The sequence below is a fragment of the Myotis myotis genome, unplaced genomic scaffold (assembly GCF_014108235.1).
Source record: "Myotis myotis isolate mMyoMyo1 unplaced genomic scaffold, mMyoMyo1.p scaffold_m19_p_2, whole genome shotgun sequence".
Classification (NCBI taxonomy): domain Eukaryota; kingdom Metazoa; phylum Chordata; class Mammalia; order Chiroptera; family Vespertilionidae; genus Myotis; species Myotis myotis.
In genome coordinates this window covers 73366816-73384259 of record NW_023416324.1, presented here as the reverse complement: position 1 = coordinate 73384259, position 17444 = coordinate 73366816, and the positions used below count along the sequence as shown (strand labels likewise).

The window sequence follows — 17444 nt, the reverse complement described above, 5'->3', positions numbered from 1 at the left end:
TCACACATAACATGTTTTCAGACCACAAAGACTTAAGCTAGAAATCAAGAACAGAAAAACAACTAGACTATTTCCATACATTTGGAAACTAAACAACACACTTCTAAATAACATGGGGCAAAGAAAAAGGCTCAAAGGAACGTAAAAAGTACTTTAAAATAAATGAAAATAAAACAATACCCTCAAAATTTTTTGGAACGTGGCTTATAATTCTTAATAATAATATATATTAGAAAAGAAGACAGCTGTGATCAATAATCTCAGCTTTCATTTTAGAAGACTAGAGAAAGAAGAGCAAAGCAAACCTAATGAAAGCAAAAGAAAGTAAATAAAATTTAGAGCAGAAATCAATGAAATTAAAAATAGAAAAGGACTAGGAAAAAAAATGAACCCAAATATTGCTTCTTTGAAAAGATGAATAACAGTGATAAACCTCTAGCCAGGCTAACCAAGAAAAAGAGAAAAAAGAACACTGTGGCAGGAACAACAGAGGGAGTAATCACTAATAATCTCACTGAGAGTAAAAGGATAATAAAGGAACACTACAAACAATGTTATAAACATAAATTTGATAATTTTGATATAATGAACCCAGTACTTGATAACACAAACTAACAAAACTCACTCAAGTATATAGTTAACCTGAATAGTTTTATATTTACTGAAGAAGTTAAAATAGACATTAAAAATATTCAGAAAAAAGAAAATAGTTGGCCCAGATGGTATATTGATGAGGTTTTTAAAACATTTATGTAAAGAATATATTAATTCTCCACCATCTTTTTCTAACTCATATTTATGAGAACAGCATTACTTAATCCCAAAATCAAATAAGGCTATTATAAGAAAATAAAACCACAGAGCAATTTCTAATGATGATAAGGACAAAAATCTTTAACAAAGTCTGAGTTAATCTAACCTAGCATAACAGGATAGGCACCACCACCAAGTTGAGTTCTTTGCAGAAATGCAAGGCTGGTTCAACATTCAATAATTAATCAACATACTTCATCATACTAACAGACTGAGAAAAATAATATGATCATATTAATATATTCAGAAAAATAATTTGACAAAATCAAATATGCATTTATAATAAACTTGGAATAGAAGGGAATATTCATGACATAATAAAGGTTACATACAAAAAATACAGCTAACATAATACTTAATTATGAGAGACTGAACGCTTTCCTACTGAAAATAGAAATAAGGCTAAAATGTTTTCTCTTTTCACTACTATTCAAGTTCTTATTAGAAGTCATAGCTAGTAAAATAAGGCAAAAATAAAGCTAAAACTGTATTCTCTTGCAGATAACATGATTGTCTATGTCAGTGATTTTTTAACCTTTTTCATCTCATGCACACATAAACTAATTACCAAAATTCTGTGGCACACCAATCATACCAGATGACTGTTGTAGTATTGGCTGTTGTCATTTTTCCATTTGACAATCTAAGGAAAAAGAGTTCAGTGCCCCTGACTAAATAGTCAGGTAGTGTTTGTTTTAAATATTCTAGCAGCCTACCAGTTGAAAATCACTGGTATACATAATAACTCCAAAGAATGTATTCTTTAAAAAAATCCTGATAATTTAAATTCAATTACATACTAAAACTCTATATTTTACTCTACAACCACACTTTATGTTTTTGATATCACAATTTTCAACATTATACCTTGCATTAACAAATTATTGTAGTTATGGTTATTTTTAAAATTTATCTTTATTATTGAAAGTATTACAGACAAATATCCCCTTTGTTTGCTTGTTTGTTTGTTTTTCCCATTGATCCCCTCCACCTGGCACCTGGCCTTCCCAGACCTTCACCACACTGTTGTCTATTTCCATGGACTATTCATATCCTATCTAATAAAAGATTAATAGTCAAATTAACAGCCACTCCCTCACTCCATCACAAAGATGGTGGCGGCCATGGAGCTGGAGTGAGAAGGAGGCTTGGATTGCCACTGGCGATGGAGGAAGCCAAGCTTCCCAGCTGCCCTGGCTGGCCCTGGGCTCTGCTCAAGGCTACAAAGTTTCAATTATAGAAGTTAAATAAATTCCAGATATCTGCTTCTAGCCTGCGGGTGGGCCAGGCACCTTAGTAGGGACCCCCACCCTGAAGGGGGTGTGGCCAGCCTGAAAACAGCCCTCAGCCCCTCACCCAGGCTGGCCACACTCCCATGGGGTGAGGGTCCCCACTGGGGGCCTTGACCAGCCTGCAAAAAGCCATCAGCCCCTCACCCAGGCTGGCCAGGCACCCAAGCAGGACCCCACCCTGATCCAGGACACCCTTCAGGGCAAACCAGCCAGTCCCCACTTGTGCACCAGGCCTCTATCCTATATAATAAGAGGGTAATATGCAAATTGACCCTAACAGCAGAACAACTGGAAATGACTGGTCACTATGACACACATTGACCACCAGGGGGCAGACGCTCAATGCAGGAGCTGCCCCCTGGTGGTCAGTGCGCTCCCACGGGGGAGCTCTGCTCAGTCACAAGCCAGGCTGATGGCTGCCAGTACAGCAGTGGTGGTGGGAGCCTCTCCCGCCTCCTCAGCAGCACTAAGGATGTCTGACTGCAGCTTAGGCCTGCTCCCTGCTGGCAAGTGGACATCACCCGAGGTCTCCCAGGCTGCCAGAGGGATGTCTGACTGTCAGCTGAGGCCTGATCCCCCAGAGAGTGGGCCTAAGCCAGCAGGTAGACATCCTCTGAGGGGTCCCAGACTGCAAGAGGGCACAGGCCTGGCTGAGGGACCCCCTTGAATGCACAAATTTTTGTGCAACAGGCCTCTAGTATATATATAAAAGTCTAAGTGACCTTTCCACCAGTAGCTATGATGCACAGTGACCATTAGGGGGCAGACGCTCAACACACAGGCATGAAAACATGCAACAGAATGATGAATCTCAGAGGGAAGGGGGGAGGGGAGAGGGCGGAAAGAGATTAACCAAATATCTTATATGCATAGTAGAGGCCCGGTGTACGGATTCATGCACCAGTTGGGTCCCTTGGCCTGGCCTGTGGGGATCGGGCAGAAACCAGCAGTCCGACATCCCCTGAGGGGTCCAGGATTGCAAGAAGGCACAGGCCAGGCTGAAGGACCCCACTGGTTCATGAGTCCATGCACCAGGCCTTTAGTATGCATATAAGTTCCTTGGATAATCACTCACCACCCACCCACCCTTGCCTTCCCTCTGAGATTCATCAGTCTTAGTTTTGCTAGTAGTCTTTTATTCTCTAATAAAAGACTTCAAGGACCTATAATAGTTTTTTCCATATTTTTTTTCTTCTATTAGAGAACAAACTTGGAGGACTCATATTACCCAGTTTCATGAATTATTATAAAGCCACCAGAATCAAGACAGTGTGATGTTTGCAAAAGAAAAGGCATTAATAAATGCAACAGTATATAGATCCCAGAAATATCCCCACACAAATCTAGTCAACTGATATTTGCCAAAGGTGCAAAGGCAATGCAAAAAAGAGAGTCTTTTGACAAATTGAGGGACATTCCACTAAGTACCTGATCAATAATCCTCAAAAATGCTAAGCTCTTCAAAACCAAAATAATGGTGACAAATTTTCAGTCTAGAGGAGCCTAAGAAGCATGATGACTAAATACTGTATAGGGTGGGGCAAAATTAGGTTTACAGTTGTTCATATGTAAAATAATGCAATAATAAAATAACAGTATAAGAATAAAGTCTGTGTTTTTCATACAACTATAAGGTTACTTTTGCCCCACCCTGTATAATATGGTCTTGGATGGGATCCTGAAATAGAAAAATGATACTCAGGAAAAAATAGTGATATTTGAATAAAGTATAGTCTTAAATTATGATAATATATAAACATTGATTCCTTAGTTGCAACAAATGGACAAGTAATATCAGCAACAGAGGAGACTGGCAGCTGGGAATATAGAGATTCTGTGATATTTTTGCAACTTTACAACAAAAAAGTATAAATAAAAAAGGCATAGCACAACACACTAGCCTGCCTCAACTCATCCAGGGGGGTGTTTCTTTAATGTATCAATGTAGAAATCTATATTTGTTTGATATTACATTTTATTCTTTCCTGAATGTTGGGTTCATAATAGTCAATAAATATTTCCTGAATGCTAGCAAAGTGTCCTTCCTTAAGTTTCCAGACCAAAAAATAAATATTATTTTAAAGGAACAAAGCTACAGTCACTAACAAAACAGAACCTATTCAACATTGCATTCTTTTAAAAGCACCTTTTGAGATTTAACTTATTTGAAAACGAGAAAGAATCAAGTTAATCTCTATTAAAGAATGATGGCATAGAGGCCAAAAACATGTTCTTTCATAAAACTTTCTTTTTGATCCTATCATAATCATAATTAAAGGCATGGGACAATTTTAAATGGGAGAAAACAAAAGAGCAATACAAGTCAGTTTACAAAATTACTAAATTGAAGTGATTTTCAATTACAAAATTAATCCTGGGGTAGAAGAGAATTACAAATTTGTGTGCTCATGTCTGAGAAACTTATTTTTCCCTGGAGCTTAACTCTGTCATCAAAAGGCAGCTGTTTTAACTAAGTGGCTTCAAGTGGCTGAGGTAAGTACAGGAGTTATAGGTTTCACCTGCCTCAACCAAATCCCAATTCACAAGGGGCCTAAAAGAATTAGGATTTCAGGGCATGCAATCACAGAGTAATTGAATAATCCAAGTGGTCGAGCTCAATATGCAGATACATTTCAAGAACATTTGTCCCCAAATTTCATATGAACCGCAGGATACTTAAATATGGTGAATTCATCAAGAGTTTCTATTTTGCCGGTCTGGATGAAATTAGAAAATAAAAAAGAAAATGATCTTCCAAATCTTTCATGCACAATCAAATGTGGAATATTGCCCTTTGGAAGGGGCTGGAGCAAGAAGTCACGAATCTCTCTGTATCTGTAATGATGTTAGAACAGCTGGCTTCTATTTTAAACTTGGAGATCTTGCTAGGATCTTTCCTCTTATAGCTCACCTCCTTTTACCACCACTTCCTTTATGAGATCAGGGTTTATGTTGAATGAAAACAAGCATGAAAGGGAGTTTTCAGAATAGATTGGAAAATTTCCAGTTTATATGGTGCATTGTATTTTCATTTCCTAGTTATATTCTTAAGATGCTTACATTTAAACATTTTATAGCTTCCTCTTTTAAAGCCCTCTCTCTCTTTTAGTGGTTTAGTACCTTCAAGCCAAGATCTTACATTAAAGTAGAATCTAATTAGACCTTTCAATTCAGACAGGCTGCTGAACTCTTTTAGTTCCATTATAGAAATGTACAGTAAAATCTTTTTTCCTCTCTGTGGTGAAAAATAGCAGTTATCTTCAAGGAAAAAGATGTCCCACCTCAATTTAAGCATAAGGCACAGGCAGGTGACCTGCTGCCTTTTTGTCCTTCTACACAAGGAAGGTGGTTTTCAAATTTTGAGGCAGAAACAGGCAGTGGAGATGTGAAGAGTGTGTTGTCGCTGCTTTCAAACCCTTAAATACACCACATCTAAAATGCCTTCACATCAAAAGCATGAAGATTACAGTAACTACTTCAATAAGCAAGTAGTTTAAAGATCATTTCTGGCACTGTGTATATATTCAGAGTGAAAATGAATTAAGAAAGACAGTATGTAGTTTCAGAAAAAGGAAAGCATAAAATTCTAAATATTCTTGCCACTATGTATCCTTGAAAGTAGTCATTAAAAAAAAAATTAGCTATTAACTAGGATTCATATTGCTTCCTAGCCTATACTTGGCATTGAGTGAGCTTTGAGAAGAGGATAGATAGACCATTATAACAGAAATAGCTACTGCCAATATCAGATGAAGCATGTCAAGCTTGCAACCAGGAACTAGAAAGAATTGAGGATGCAAAGACTGGGTTGGGGGAGAAGACAATTTCAATGCGGTTACATCAGAATGGCTTACATCACTACTGAATGAAAGAAAGTTGAAGATGATGCGCATAAAGATGACATGGTGACTCAGTGGTTGAGTGTGGACCTATGAACCAGGAGGTCACCTTTCCATTCCCAGTCGGAGCACATGCCAGGGTTACTAGCTCCATCCCCAGAATGGGGTGTGCAGGAGACAGCCTATCAGTGACTCTCTCTCATCATTGATATTTCTATCTCTTTCTCCTTCTCCCTTCCTCTCTTAAATCAATAAAAAAAAAATTTTTAAAAAGATGTTATGGTGGATCATGAAGAGTAGATACGATGCCCTCCAACAATCAGACAGCAGCAGAGGGACCATAAAGATCCTGCACCTTATGCTGTGACACTAGGCAGTATTTAGAAAAAAACAAAAACAAAAGGTCAGATTCTGGCCCGGCCCACATGGCTCAGTGGTTGAGCATTGACCTATGAACCAGGAGGTTACAGTTCAATTCCAGGTCAGGGCATATGCCCAGGTTGCAGGCTTGATCCTCAGTGTGGGGTGTGCAGGAGGCAGCAGATCAATGATTCCCTCTCATCGTTAATGTTTCTATCTCTCTCTCCCTCTCCCTTCCTCTCTGAAATCAATAAAAAATATATTTTAAATAGAGGTCAGATTCTGTCTTTTCTCAAGGTGAGTAATGTTGGGTGTTCATAGACTAGAGGTCTCCCACTGCAGTTTGATCCATTACTGTGTTGGGCAGTGACATTCTTGCAGAGTACTGACAAATTCTGTTTTTCTTTCTCATATACTTGAAGGCAAGAATACCCAAATTTTACAAGTTGTTCATAATTGTTTCAAAGCTGTGATGTACTTTAAAATGTCAGAGCTATCACTCTCATGATCTAAGACAGATATTTATAAATTTCTTAGAATCAAGTTGCTTCCAGTGCTTAATGAACACCCTTGGGATACTAGTTATATACCTTTGGATTAAAAGCCCTTTTTTGGCAAGTTACATTCATATTTTCTCATTGCCCTTGAAATGAAAGGTGGAAGTGAGGAAATCAGGAGTGGTGGAGCGTGGATTGAATCAGCAAAGTAAAAGCCCAATCAGGAAGGTTCCATGAATTCTCTAGCAATCACTCACCCCCCTCCTCAATCCTCCTCTCATGGTTTACAAACTTTTGTTTAGCCAGATAGCTTATTAAAAATAAATCTTATTGGAAACTTACCATATAGAGCAGGTGAATATGAAACTCATTTGGGTAAGGTGGAATGGGGTGTTTAGAGGTGTGGTGGGGAGCTGAGGTGAGAAGATGCTTCTCAAGATCTGGGACATTTAGGAGCATATTTGAAAACCACCTCCAGTTCCACACTAGCAATTCCCCTCCACCTTCCCATTCCATGCTGGAAATGAGCACCTACCACTGGTTCCACACATCTCTTGCTAACAGTGGTTCTCAATCTTCCTAATGCCACGAACCTTTAATACAGTTCCTCATGTTGTGGTGACCCCCAACCATAAAATTATTTTCATTGCTACTTCATAACTGTAATGTTGCTAGTTTTATGAATCACAATGTAAATATCTGATATGCAGGATGTAATTTCATTGTTCACGATCCACAGGTTGAGAACCGCTGCATATCCTGTGGAATAAGACATAGTAACAAGATACCACATATGTCCCAAAGTATGTGGAAATCTTTAAACAAGATATTTCAAACAGCAATATACCAATGGAGATAATTATATATGCCCAATGCTTGTAGCCAACTTCTCTCCAGGAGCTCTGGAACCTATAATTACACTTGATTTGAACTTTGTGAATATTTGGTTGAGGAAACTCAGACAAAAAATAAGAGTTCCGAGAACACAATGGTCATTTCCAGTGTCTGAGGTGGCTAAAAAGGCCAGCAATTTTTAAAAGTTGTTATGATGCAATAGAAAGAACACAGGGGTTAGTAAAAACAAACAACAGCAAAATAAACACACAAAAATCCACCTTGGTTCAAGTCCTGATGTTCGCACAGAATGGCTGAATGATTATACAAGTCATTTTTTCACTCGGAATTTCGTAGTTGTTATTCTCAAGATAAAAACAAGAATTGTACTGGCCTTCTAGCACTGTTTCAAGGATGGGAAGATAATAAGGGTGTAGTATTCTGGACAATATACACATTTCTGAGGACTTCACATCATTTGTTGTGGCAAGCTGGCACGGCCATGGCATACTCAGCCCCACGTTGGGTGCCATAAGTGTTGAGCCAGCTCAGCCAGGTTCAGTGAGTCTGAGAGGGGGCGGTGAAGGATTGAGAAAAGACAGACAAGAGAGAAAATCTGTGTCTGGATGGGATGCTGTCCTCTCTGATGGAGAGCTAGCAACAGCACCACAGCCTGTAAGCCGTCTCTTTATTTTATAGCCATATTCCAGGAGGCAAAGTAAGGGCATGGTTACAATGTTCTCATAGGTTTCAAATTTACTCAGTTACATGCACCTTATCAAGCCTTGTTTACTTGCTGCACCTCCTGCAGCCTATATCACTCAGCCACGTGGGACCACAGGTTTGGGCCATAAGTTCAAGCTTACTACTATAACCTTTGGCTATAATTATGCTGGGAGGGCTTTGCCCTCCAAGCTGGGACTTGCATGTGGCCATGAGAGGACTGTGCCCTCTCATTAGTTCAAGGCTTGAATCTGTCCAAAGTGTGTAGCCGCTCTCCACACTTTGTATCTCACAGAGTATAATACTGACAAAGATGGTCTCTATTTAGTGTTACCTACTAACCTGCAGACCTGGTGTGGCAAGAGTATAAACATGGCTTAAAATTCACTTAATCCAAAAATCCAACTGATGCTTACTAAATTTTTTAATTTGGAAAGATTTTCACATCAAAAATTTTATATGAGTTGATTAGTATTATTTAGTTATTAATATTACTGTAATGATATGTCAATCTCACAAAATTCAACCACTAAACCTAATTATGTTTTTTAAATCGTGTTTCCTACTATCACTATCATGATCGTTATCAATTCAGGAGAATGAATGCTATTCGTACCTGCTCACTTTCCCCTGCAGCACTATGTATCATGGTTTCTAACATTTTGGACAAAAATAATTGGGGCATGGGCAAGTGATGACAAATGCTAATATTTGTGGATATAGCATTTTTTACATTCATCCACTTTATTTTCTTAAGCTCAGCCTAAAGGCAGTATTTCCATTGTACATAGCACAAAGTGGGTAAAATAGTGCTATTGGAGATGAAAGCAGGATAGGGAGATAAAACAAACAGCCTGCAAGTCCACATGTTCTCCTTGCTGTATCACAGAAGTGTCTTATTTCTGAGGTAAAAGTTTCTGTATGTATGACTATGCTGCTGGTTTGAAAAACCACCAGAGGAAGACCCTACTTAAGCATGCAGTCTATAAAAAATTAGAAAAGGTTTGGTTGCTTTTTTGTTTGTTTTTATTTCTGTTGTCAAAATTGTTTCTCCTTCACAGTTGCAAATGACATTATAAGACACTTTAAGAATGGAAAGAGGTATACAGATGAATATAAACTAAAAGGGACATGCAGTTTTTAGAAGCAAGAATTTAAACGTAATTTTTTGCATCTGGCTCTAATTAAAGCACCACAATGCCTGCTCTATTTAGGAACTTATTGGTAATAACCAAAACTTAGAAGAATGTCAATATACAAGGAGAAAATACTAGAAAGACAATACTCAGGCATACCATAAAATTATTTTTAAATGTGTTACCCACTTTATAAGGTCAGTAATAAAAATATTTATATTCTTTCAGACACCAGGATTTATTCCTAAAAAACATTCATGTACTTCTTGAAAAACATTATTAATGCATTTCTCCAAGTACCAACTTTGCCACTTCATCTATGAAAACACCCATGTACATTTCAGCATAATCTGGGAAAGTTTGGTTTCTTCCTCCTTTTAATTGAGGAAATTGATTATTTACCCTAGAAAGCTGAGACTTAACTATAACACATGAGGGTCATGGTTCAGTCAAAAGAGATAGTGAAAATGAGAGGAAACAGGATGAGTGGTAAAATTATAACCACATTGTGGTTAATGTCAATAGGGATATTTGGCATTTCTCTTTCTATTTTCCAATTTGTACATGCATATTCATTTTTCTTTCTTTTTAGGTTTGGATTGGAAGGCCAGCTCTAAAGAAGATGATTATGTATTCCAAGGGTTTATCCTAAACATTACTGTATCGGGATCCATTAGAACACTATTAGTAGAGAAGCATTCTCTACACTGTAAGAGGGCTCTCTTCCTTATCCTTCTACTACTCTCCTACTGGTCTCATTCCTCTCTCCCTTTCCAACCGTATCGGCCTCCTTTCTGCTACTTACACATTCCTGTCATGTGTCATTTTAAAGCTTTTGCATTGATTCCTTCCTCTCCCTGAAAATTTCTTTCTCAAAAAATGTGCAGGCATAAATCTTTAACTTTCTATCCCCATCAAGTCTTTCTAAATGTCACGTTTTAATGATGACTAAACTGTACACCCCATTTAAAATTGCAACCTCCACCCCACAGACCATGCTTCCAGGCAATTCTAAACATCCTTCACATTGTTTACTTTTTTCATCTAGCATTCCTAACTTTCTGACCTATTACATAATGTACATATAATGTGCTGTGTTTATTGTTGATTGTCTGGTTCCCTAAACTAGGATGAAAGGTCAATGAAGAAATGATTTTAGCTTCTACCTTAAGAAACTAGAAAAAATAAAACAAATTAAATCAAAAGTAAGTAGAAAATGGAATAATAAACATCAGAGCAGACATCAATGTAATAGAAAAGAGAAAATATAAAATAAAAAAGTAATGACAGTGGAAAAGCTACTTCTTTGAGAAAACCAACAGGCCTCTAGTAAAGCAGATTAAGAAAAGAGAATAGACAGATTACAGGTATCAGAAATGAAAGAGGTGTTGTCACTATAGATTCTATAGATTCAAAAGGGTGATAAATTAATATTATGAGAAGCCATAGGCAGCAAAATACAAGATATTTGTCATAGCAATATCTTTACCCGTACAGCTCCTAGGGCAATGGAAACTAAAGAGAAAATAAACAAATGGGACTACATCAAAATAAAAAGCTTCTGCACAGCAAAAGAAACCATCAACAAAACAACAAGAAAGCCCACTGCATGGGAGAACATATTTGCCAGTGTTATCCCCAATAAGGGTTTAATCTCCAACATTTACAGGGAACTCATACAACTTAACAAAAGGAAGATAAACAATCCAAACAAAAAATGGGCAAAGTACCTAAATAGACACTTTTTGACAGAGGACATACAGAAGGCCAGGAAATATATGAAAACATGCTCAAAGTCACTAATCATCTGGGAGATGCAAATTAAAACAACAAAGAGGTACCACCTCACACCTGTCAGAATGGCTATCATCAACAAATCAACAAACGACAAGTGTTGGAGAGGATGCGGAGTAAAAGGAACCCTTGTGCACTGCTGGTGGGAATGCAGACTGGTGCAGCCACTATGGAAGACAGTATGGAGTTTCCTCAAAAAAATTAAAAATGGAACTGCCATTTGACCTAGTAATACCACCTCTAGGAATATATCCCAAGAAAACAGAAACACCAATCAGAAAGGATATATGCACTCATATGTTCATAGCAGCACAATTTACAATAGCTAAGATTTGGAAACAGCCTAAATGCCCATCAGCAGATGAATGGATTAGAAAACTGTGGTACATCTACACAATGGAATATTATGCTGCTGTAAAAAAGAAGGAATTCTTACCATTTGCAACGGCATGGATGGAACTGGAGAGCATTATGCTAAGTGAAATAAGCCAGTCAGTGAAAGAAAAATACCACATGATCTCACTCAAAGAAACTGTCAAACTATAGTGGAAATGCTGGGGAGGAGGAGGTAAGAGATCAACCGAAGGACTTGTATGCATGCATATAAGCATAACCAATGGACGCAAGACACTGGGCGGGGAGGGTTTGTTCTGGGGGGGGGGGGGGCAGGGGAGGTTGGGGGAAGGTCAATGGGGAAAAAGGAGACATATGTACTACTATTTGTAACAGTTTAAACAATAAAATAAAATTTAAAAGAGAAATGAATAAACAAACAAAATTAATATTATGGACATCTTTATGCCTATGAGTTTGGCATCTTAAATGAAATAGACACATTTTATAAAATAATTAAACTACAATGAAAGACGTAGATAACTAAGTAGCCCTACATCGTTTAAAGAAATTTAATTTGTATTTAAAATTCTTTCCACAAAAATTTTTCAATCCACTTGGCTTTCCAAGTAACCAAACATTGAAGGAAGAAATACTAGCATTAAACACAAAGTCTGAAAAACTTAAGAGGTTATTCTTCCCAACTCATGCTATGATGCTTGCATTACCCTGTGATAAAAATATTATATAAATACATTATTTAAAAAGTAATATACAGACTAATATCCCTCATGAATATAGATGTAAAATTCTAGACAAATTTTAGCAAATTAAATATATAATGAATATGAGAGTATTAATATACCATGATTACGTCATTTTATAGTAGAAATGAGTCGCCACCTAATATTAGGAAATCGATCACTGTAATTCAACCCATTATCAAACTAAAAAATAAATAAATATAATAAATGAAAAAGATAGAAAAGCATTTTTTTAAAAACCAACATTAATTCTGATTAAACACGCACACTAGGAATGGAAAGTAATATCCCCAATATGATTAAAAATATATGAAAAACCTATAGCTAACATCATATTTAATAACAAAAGGACCTAATTTTCCCTCTATTATCAGAAAAAGGACAGGAGTATTCACTTTCACCACTTGATTTAACATTGTGCTGAAGATTCTAGCCATTCACCAAGGGAAGAAGAAACAAAAATATCGGGAACAGAGGTATGAATTTTTTTTTTCTAAATGAATATTTGGGGGGACCTGTTGAGTAATAACAAACATCCCCAAAAGAGAGAATAGAAACAACGGGGAAGAAAACGTTTCTAAGTAATAATAGCCCTGAATTTTCAAATTTGGGGAGAGACATAGATTTACAGACTTTAAATGTCTACCAAATTTTAAATAGAATAAATAAAATAAAATAAAAAACACACCTAGACGTATTATCCAGAAACTGATGAAACCAAGATAATAAAAAGATATTGACAGTTCTCAGAAACACGTAATAATAGGTCAACAATGATGTAAATAATTAGAGAGTTCTTCATTGAAAAAATGGAGACCAGACATTTTTGAAAAGTAAAATGTTTAAAAAACAAGGCAAAACAAAAATCAACTGTCCGTACAGAATTCTATACATAGCAAAAACATCCTTCAAAGATTCAGATAAAATACATTTTCAGTTTTAAAACTAAGAGAATTTGATGCCTACAGTTCTGCATTATAAGATATAATTAAGGACGTTTTTTGGGCTAAAATAAAATAATTTCAGATAAACACTCAGATCTGCTGGAAAGAATGAAAAGCACTGAAAATGGTAAATATGTGGATACATATAAAGTATTATTGTTTTCCTTTTAATTTAAAGATATACTTTTGTTGGGGAGCACACAAGAGTTGGTTGGAAAGTTGTGAGGACATTCTGAGAAAAGGGAAGTATGTGGGAGGCTGCCTGCCCTGTTTACCACAATTCCAACTTAGGGGAGTGCCCAAGGTGGTGCCCCTAATTATTCCTTGACCTTTCCAAACAAGTCTGTGCACGAGCAGACCCCTCAGGTGTTTACTAGAATCCTTATGCTTAATCTTTTGGGTGTCCTTGCTTAAAGGACACTACAAACACATGTGTCCTCCCAATATTACTTACCCTGCTGCTACAATAAAAAGCTAATGAGGCAGGCAATTGAGGCTGTCTGGTTACTTTAGCCAGGCAGTCCCTTAGCCCTCTCGTTCACAGCAAACTTTGTGTCGGAGTAATCCATTCATCTGTCGCTCAGGATCTGCTGGTCAGCCCCTGCATACTTTGCCATAGTGTATTCAGATTATGCTCTAGTTTTCCAAGACAATCTTTCTGCTTCTGTACACCCACACTGCCAGGAGTAGCAGCCTGCACTTCATTTTTTTAAAATACTTTTTTAAAAATATGGGACATTCACAAAAGTGTGTGTCATCCCTGCATAGGGGCCATGCTAATCTGTGTATCACAGCAGCTTCAGTATATGTGCTGCTGAAGCGAGTCCAGTATTGTGTACTTTAAATAACTGTTCTTATCTTTTTACCTAAAAATCCTATTTGTAAATCCAGTCATTTTGGTGTTTGCTTGGAGATAATTCCCAATAAAACAAACAAACAAACAAACAAATGGCATATCTATTCAGAGCTATGTGTATTTGTTTAAGTCTCTTTAGCCACATAAGTTTCCTAGAAATGTTTCAAGACTTGTTTTATGGACCTTAAAACAAAGAACTTAGGTAAAAAGGGACAGAAGTATATGTCTCTAGTATCTGGTGATTTATAATGCTGGCTGCTGTAATAAGCCTTCAAATCCCTATGCTTTAACACACACAACTTTATTATTCAGTCACTTTGAGTCCAGTGGATTAGGATAGGGAAGAACTACCCAGTCTTTCAGGAAAGTAGGCTGATAAGACTCTTTCATCTTCAGCCAGAGCTTCTAAAGTCATTGCCTTCACTTCTAGAGGGAAAGTAACATGATGAAATCTGAGTTGCTCTTCCTCTAAATTCTCCAAAGAGTCATGCTTCTTTTTTTAAGAGACCAAGGAGAAGAAGAAAAAATAAGCATGAGGTGGGTTTATTACAAAAGATGGAAAATGCTGAGCTTTTATAAGCTGCTCTAGGTCAGAATTTCCATAATAACCCATCTCATTCATATCCTTTTTGAATACCAACAATGCTTTCTCAATCTAATTAGTCTACATAATTGAAAGTGCTCATATATATGAGGCAAGCAGATAGGTGATGGACAGTGGGAAGCCAGACTGATTAGAATGGAGAGCATAACACAAGCTAAACAATAAATGAAAGAAAAATTGAGCTAAGACTAAGATATGAAGACAAATCATAAAAGTGATAAAGAAGAAAATAAAGCATGAATATATTAAATAACAGTGAGACTTGAGAGAGAGGAGACTATTTTATGAGGGTGAAAATCAGCTAGATCTTTGAAACTTATGGTTCAGTAGTTTTTTGGTGTGGTTTTTTTTTTTGGTTTCTTTTTTAATATAAAATAATTGGCTTAGCCCTAGCTGGTTTGGCTCAGTGGCTAGAGTGTCGTCCTATGGACTAAAGGGTCCCAGGTTCGATTCTGGTCAAGGGCACATGCCTAGAAGGGGTCATACAGGAGATAGCCAATCAATGATTCTCTCTCATCATTGATGTTTCTATCTCTCTCTTCTCTCTGAAATCAATTAAAAAACATTATATATATAATTGGCTTATGTCAACCATGTCCAGTCTTGAAACTATCTTTTTTCTTTTTCCCTTTAAGCAATGCCCTTTTGATAACTTCTGACGTTTTCAGGAAAAGTTTAGACCTTTAAGGGCTGTGTTTATAAATCACTGACTAATACATAACCTGTGACCATCTATATATAATGTATATAATGCTCTTATCAGAATACCTACTGCCACCACCATTTTATTTTTGGTAAAATCCTACTTATTTTACAGGAATCAGTTCTAAAATCACTCCCTCTTGGACCCTACCCCAAAACCTGGGTAGAATTCATCACTCGTCCTCTGTGAGACCATTTTATTACATCAGTCCCACTGGTATGACAATATTGCTTTGTGTTTAAACTGGTTGTCTAAGAGACTTTTAGCTTCTTAAGCAACTTTATTTTCTCAGCGATAAGCACAATGTCTGGTCTATGGCATTTGCTCTGTAAGAAGGAACTGAAATGTCTGAAACTTAACTCAATTAATTTGAATTAACTTAATTTGTATTTAATAGAGTTGAGTTGACTGAATGGAGAGTTTAAAAAAGAAATAGGGGAAAAAAATTCTAAAAAGGGGTGTAAGCTCAGACCAGAATGGTGCAGAATTGCAGTGAGATTTAAGTTAATGGATTTTTTGCAGAGTTCAGTAACCAAACATTAAAATGACGAGAAAATGGCTATAACTTATTTTTATGTGTTAATTAATTTATTTATTAATTTATTTAATTTTTGTTTTGTTAATCTGCAGCATCCATTGATTTTTAGAGAGTGTGGAAGGGAGGGAGGGAGAGAGAAAGAGAGAGAGAGAAACATCAATATGAGAGAGACATATTGATTGTTGCCTCCTGCACACACCCCAACCTGGGCTAGGGTTCAAACCTGCAACCCATCTATATGTCCTTGACTGGGATTCGAACCAGCAATTCTTTGGTGTGTGGACCAATTTTCTAACCACTGAGTATCACAGGCCAGGTTGGAAATTACTTTTAAGTACCACAAATCTCAACTGAGCCTAACTAGATTCAGTATCAATAGATTGAGCTGGTGATTGGATATCAGAATGTAACTTTTATATAGTAAAAACCTTACAATGAGAACTAAAGTTGATTCTGTATATTGAGAATTATGGATCTCATAATGTGCTAAGATTGGTGCCTTAATATTGGCCAGAATTGGAGAGTGATGAGAAATTTGTGTTATAATGGGAAAAACACATAGGAATGTGAGAAAGAAGGAATATTCCAGATCAAGCACTATAGCAACAAAAATTGTGAAGAAGAAAAAATAAAATTGTAAGTTAAAGAATATTGTTGAATACCTACTATATCAGGCACTCTTGTTAGATACTTGTAGCACAATATCTCATTATTTCTCTCCACAACCTGGAGATTGTATAAAGGAAGAATCTGAGACTTAACAAAAGTTAGTAAATTTGCTCAGGATCATGCATCTAGCAATTCAGAGATTTGTTCAGTTTCAAAACGCATGCCCTCATGAGGCTACCAACCATAAACCTGCATGTCTTGTTATCACTCCTTTACAGGAACCACTGTACCTTTCAGACACCAAGATCTGAGCCACAATTTTCAGGTAGCTTTAGATATTGCAGATGAACAGTGCTTGACACTTTTGGAAATTGTTTATTAGTTTGTTTGTATATCACTTGGGAACATATACTGTCATTATAAAGAACTGTAGATAGCTACAGGAAACAAACGTGTAATAAACAGCTTCCCCATTCTCCTCAACAATATGAAATAATTTCTCACCTTGGAAAATTCAAAGCCAAACTTCATAATGACTTGAAGACATGGAAATCAAAAACAAGAAAATAATTGGGTGTAAAGAAAATAAAATAAAGACAAATGCCCCAGTATCAAATGTCCCCACCCCATCTCTGCCCTCTGTATATCCAGCCGCACAGATTGACACCTCCCGCAAAACAACAACAACAAAAACCAAGGAGATCAGAGGAGAGACACAAGCTAAAGGCCTGTGTGTGAGTTAGCCTTAGCACCAGAAAAAGTAAACCCTCTCAAAACCTGGAGGAAAAAGTAACTGGGCAAATCA

The 17444-nt window shown here is 36.8% G+C and overlaps 1 pseudogene; it reads right to left on the bottom strand.

Annotated features, from left to right (window-relative positions):
- Positions 1 to 14053: 14053 nt before the first annotated feature.
- On the bottom strand, positions 14054 to 14152 carry LOC118677912 (annotated as a pseudogene).
- Between the last annotated feature and the right edge of the window lie 3292 nt (positions 14153 to 17444).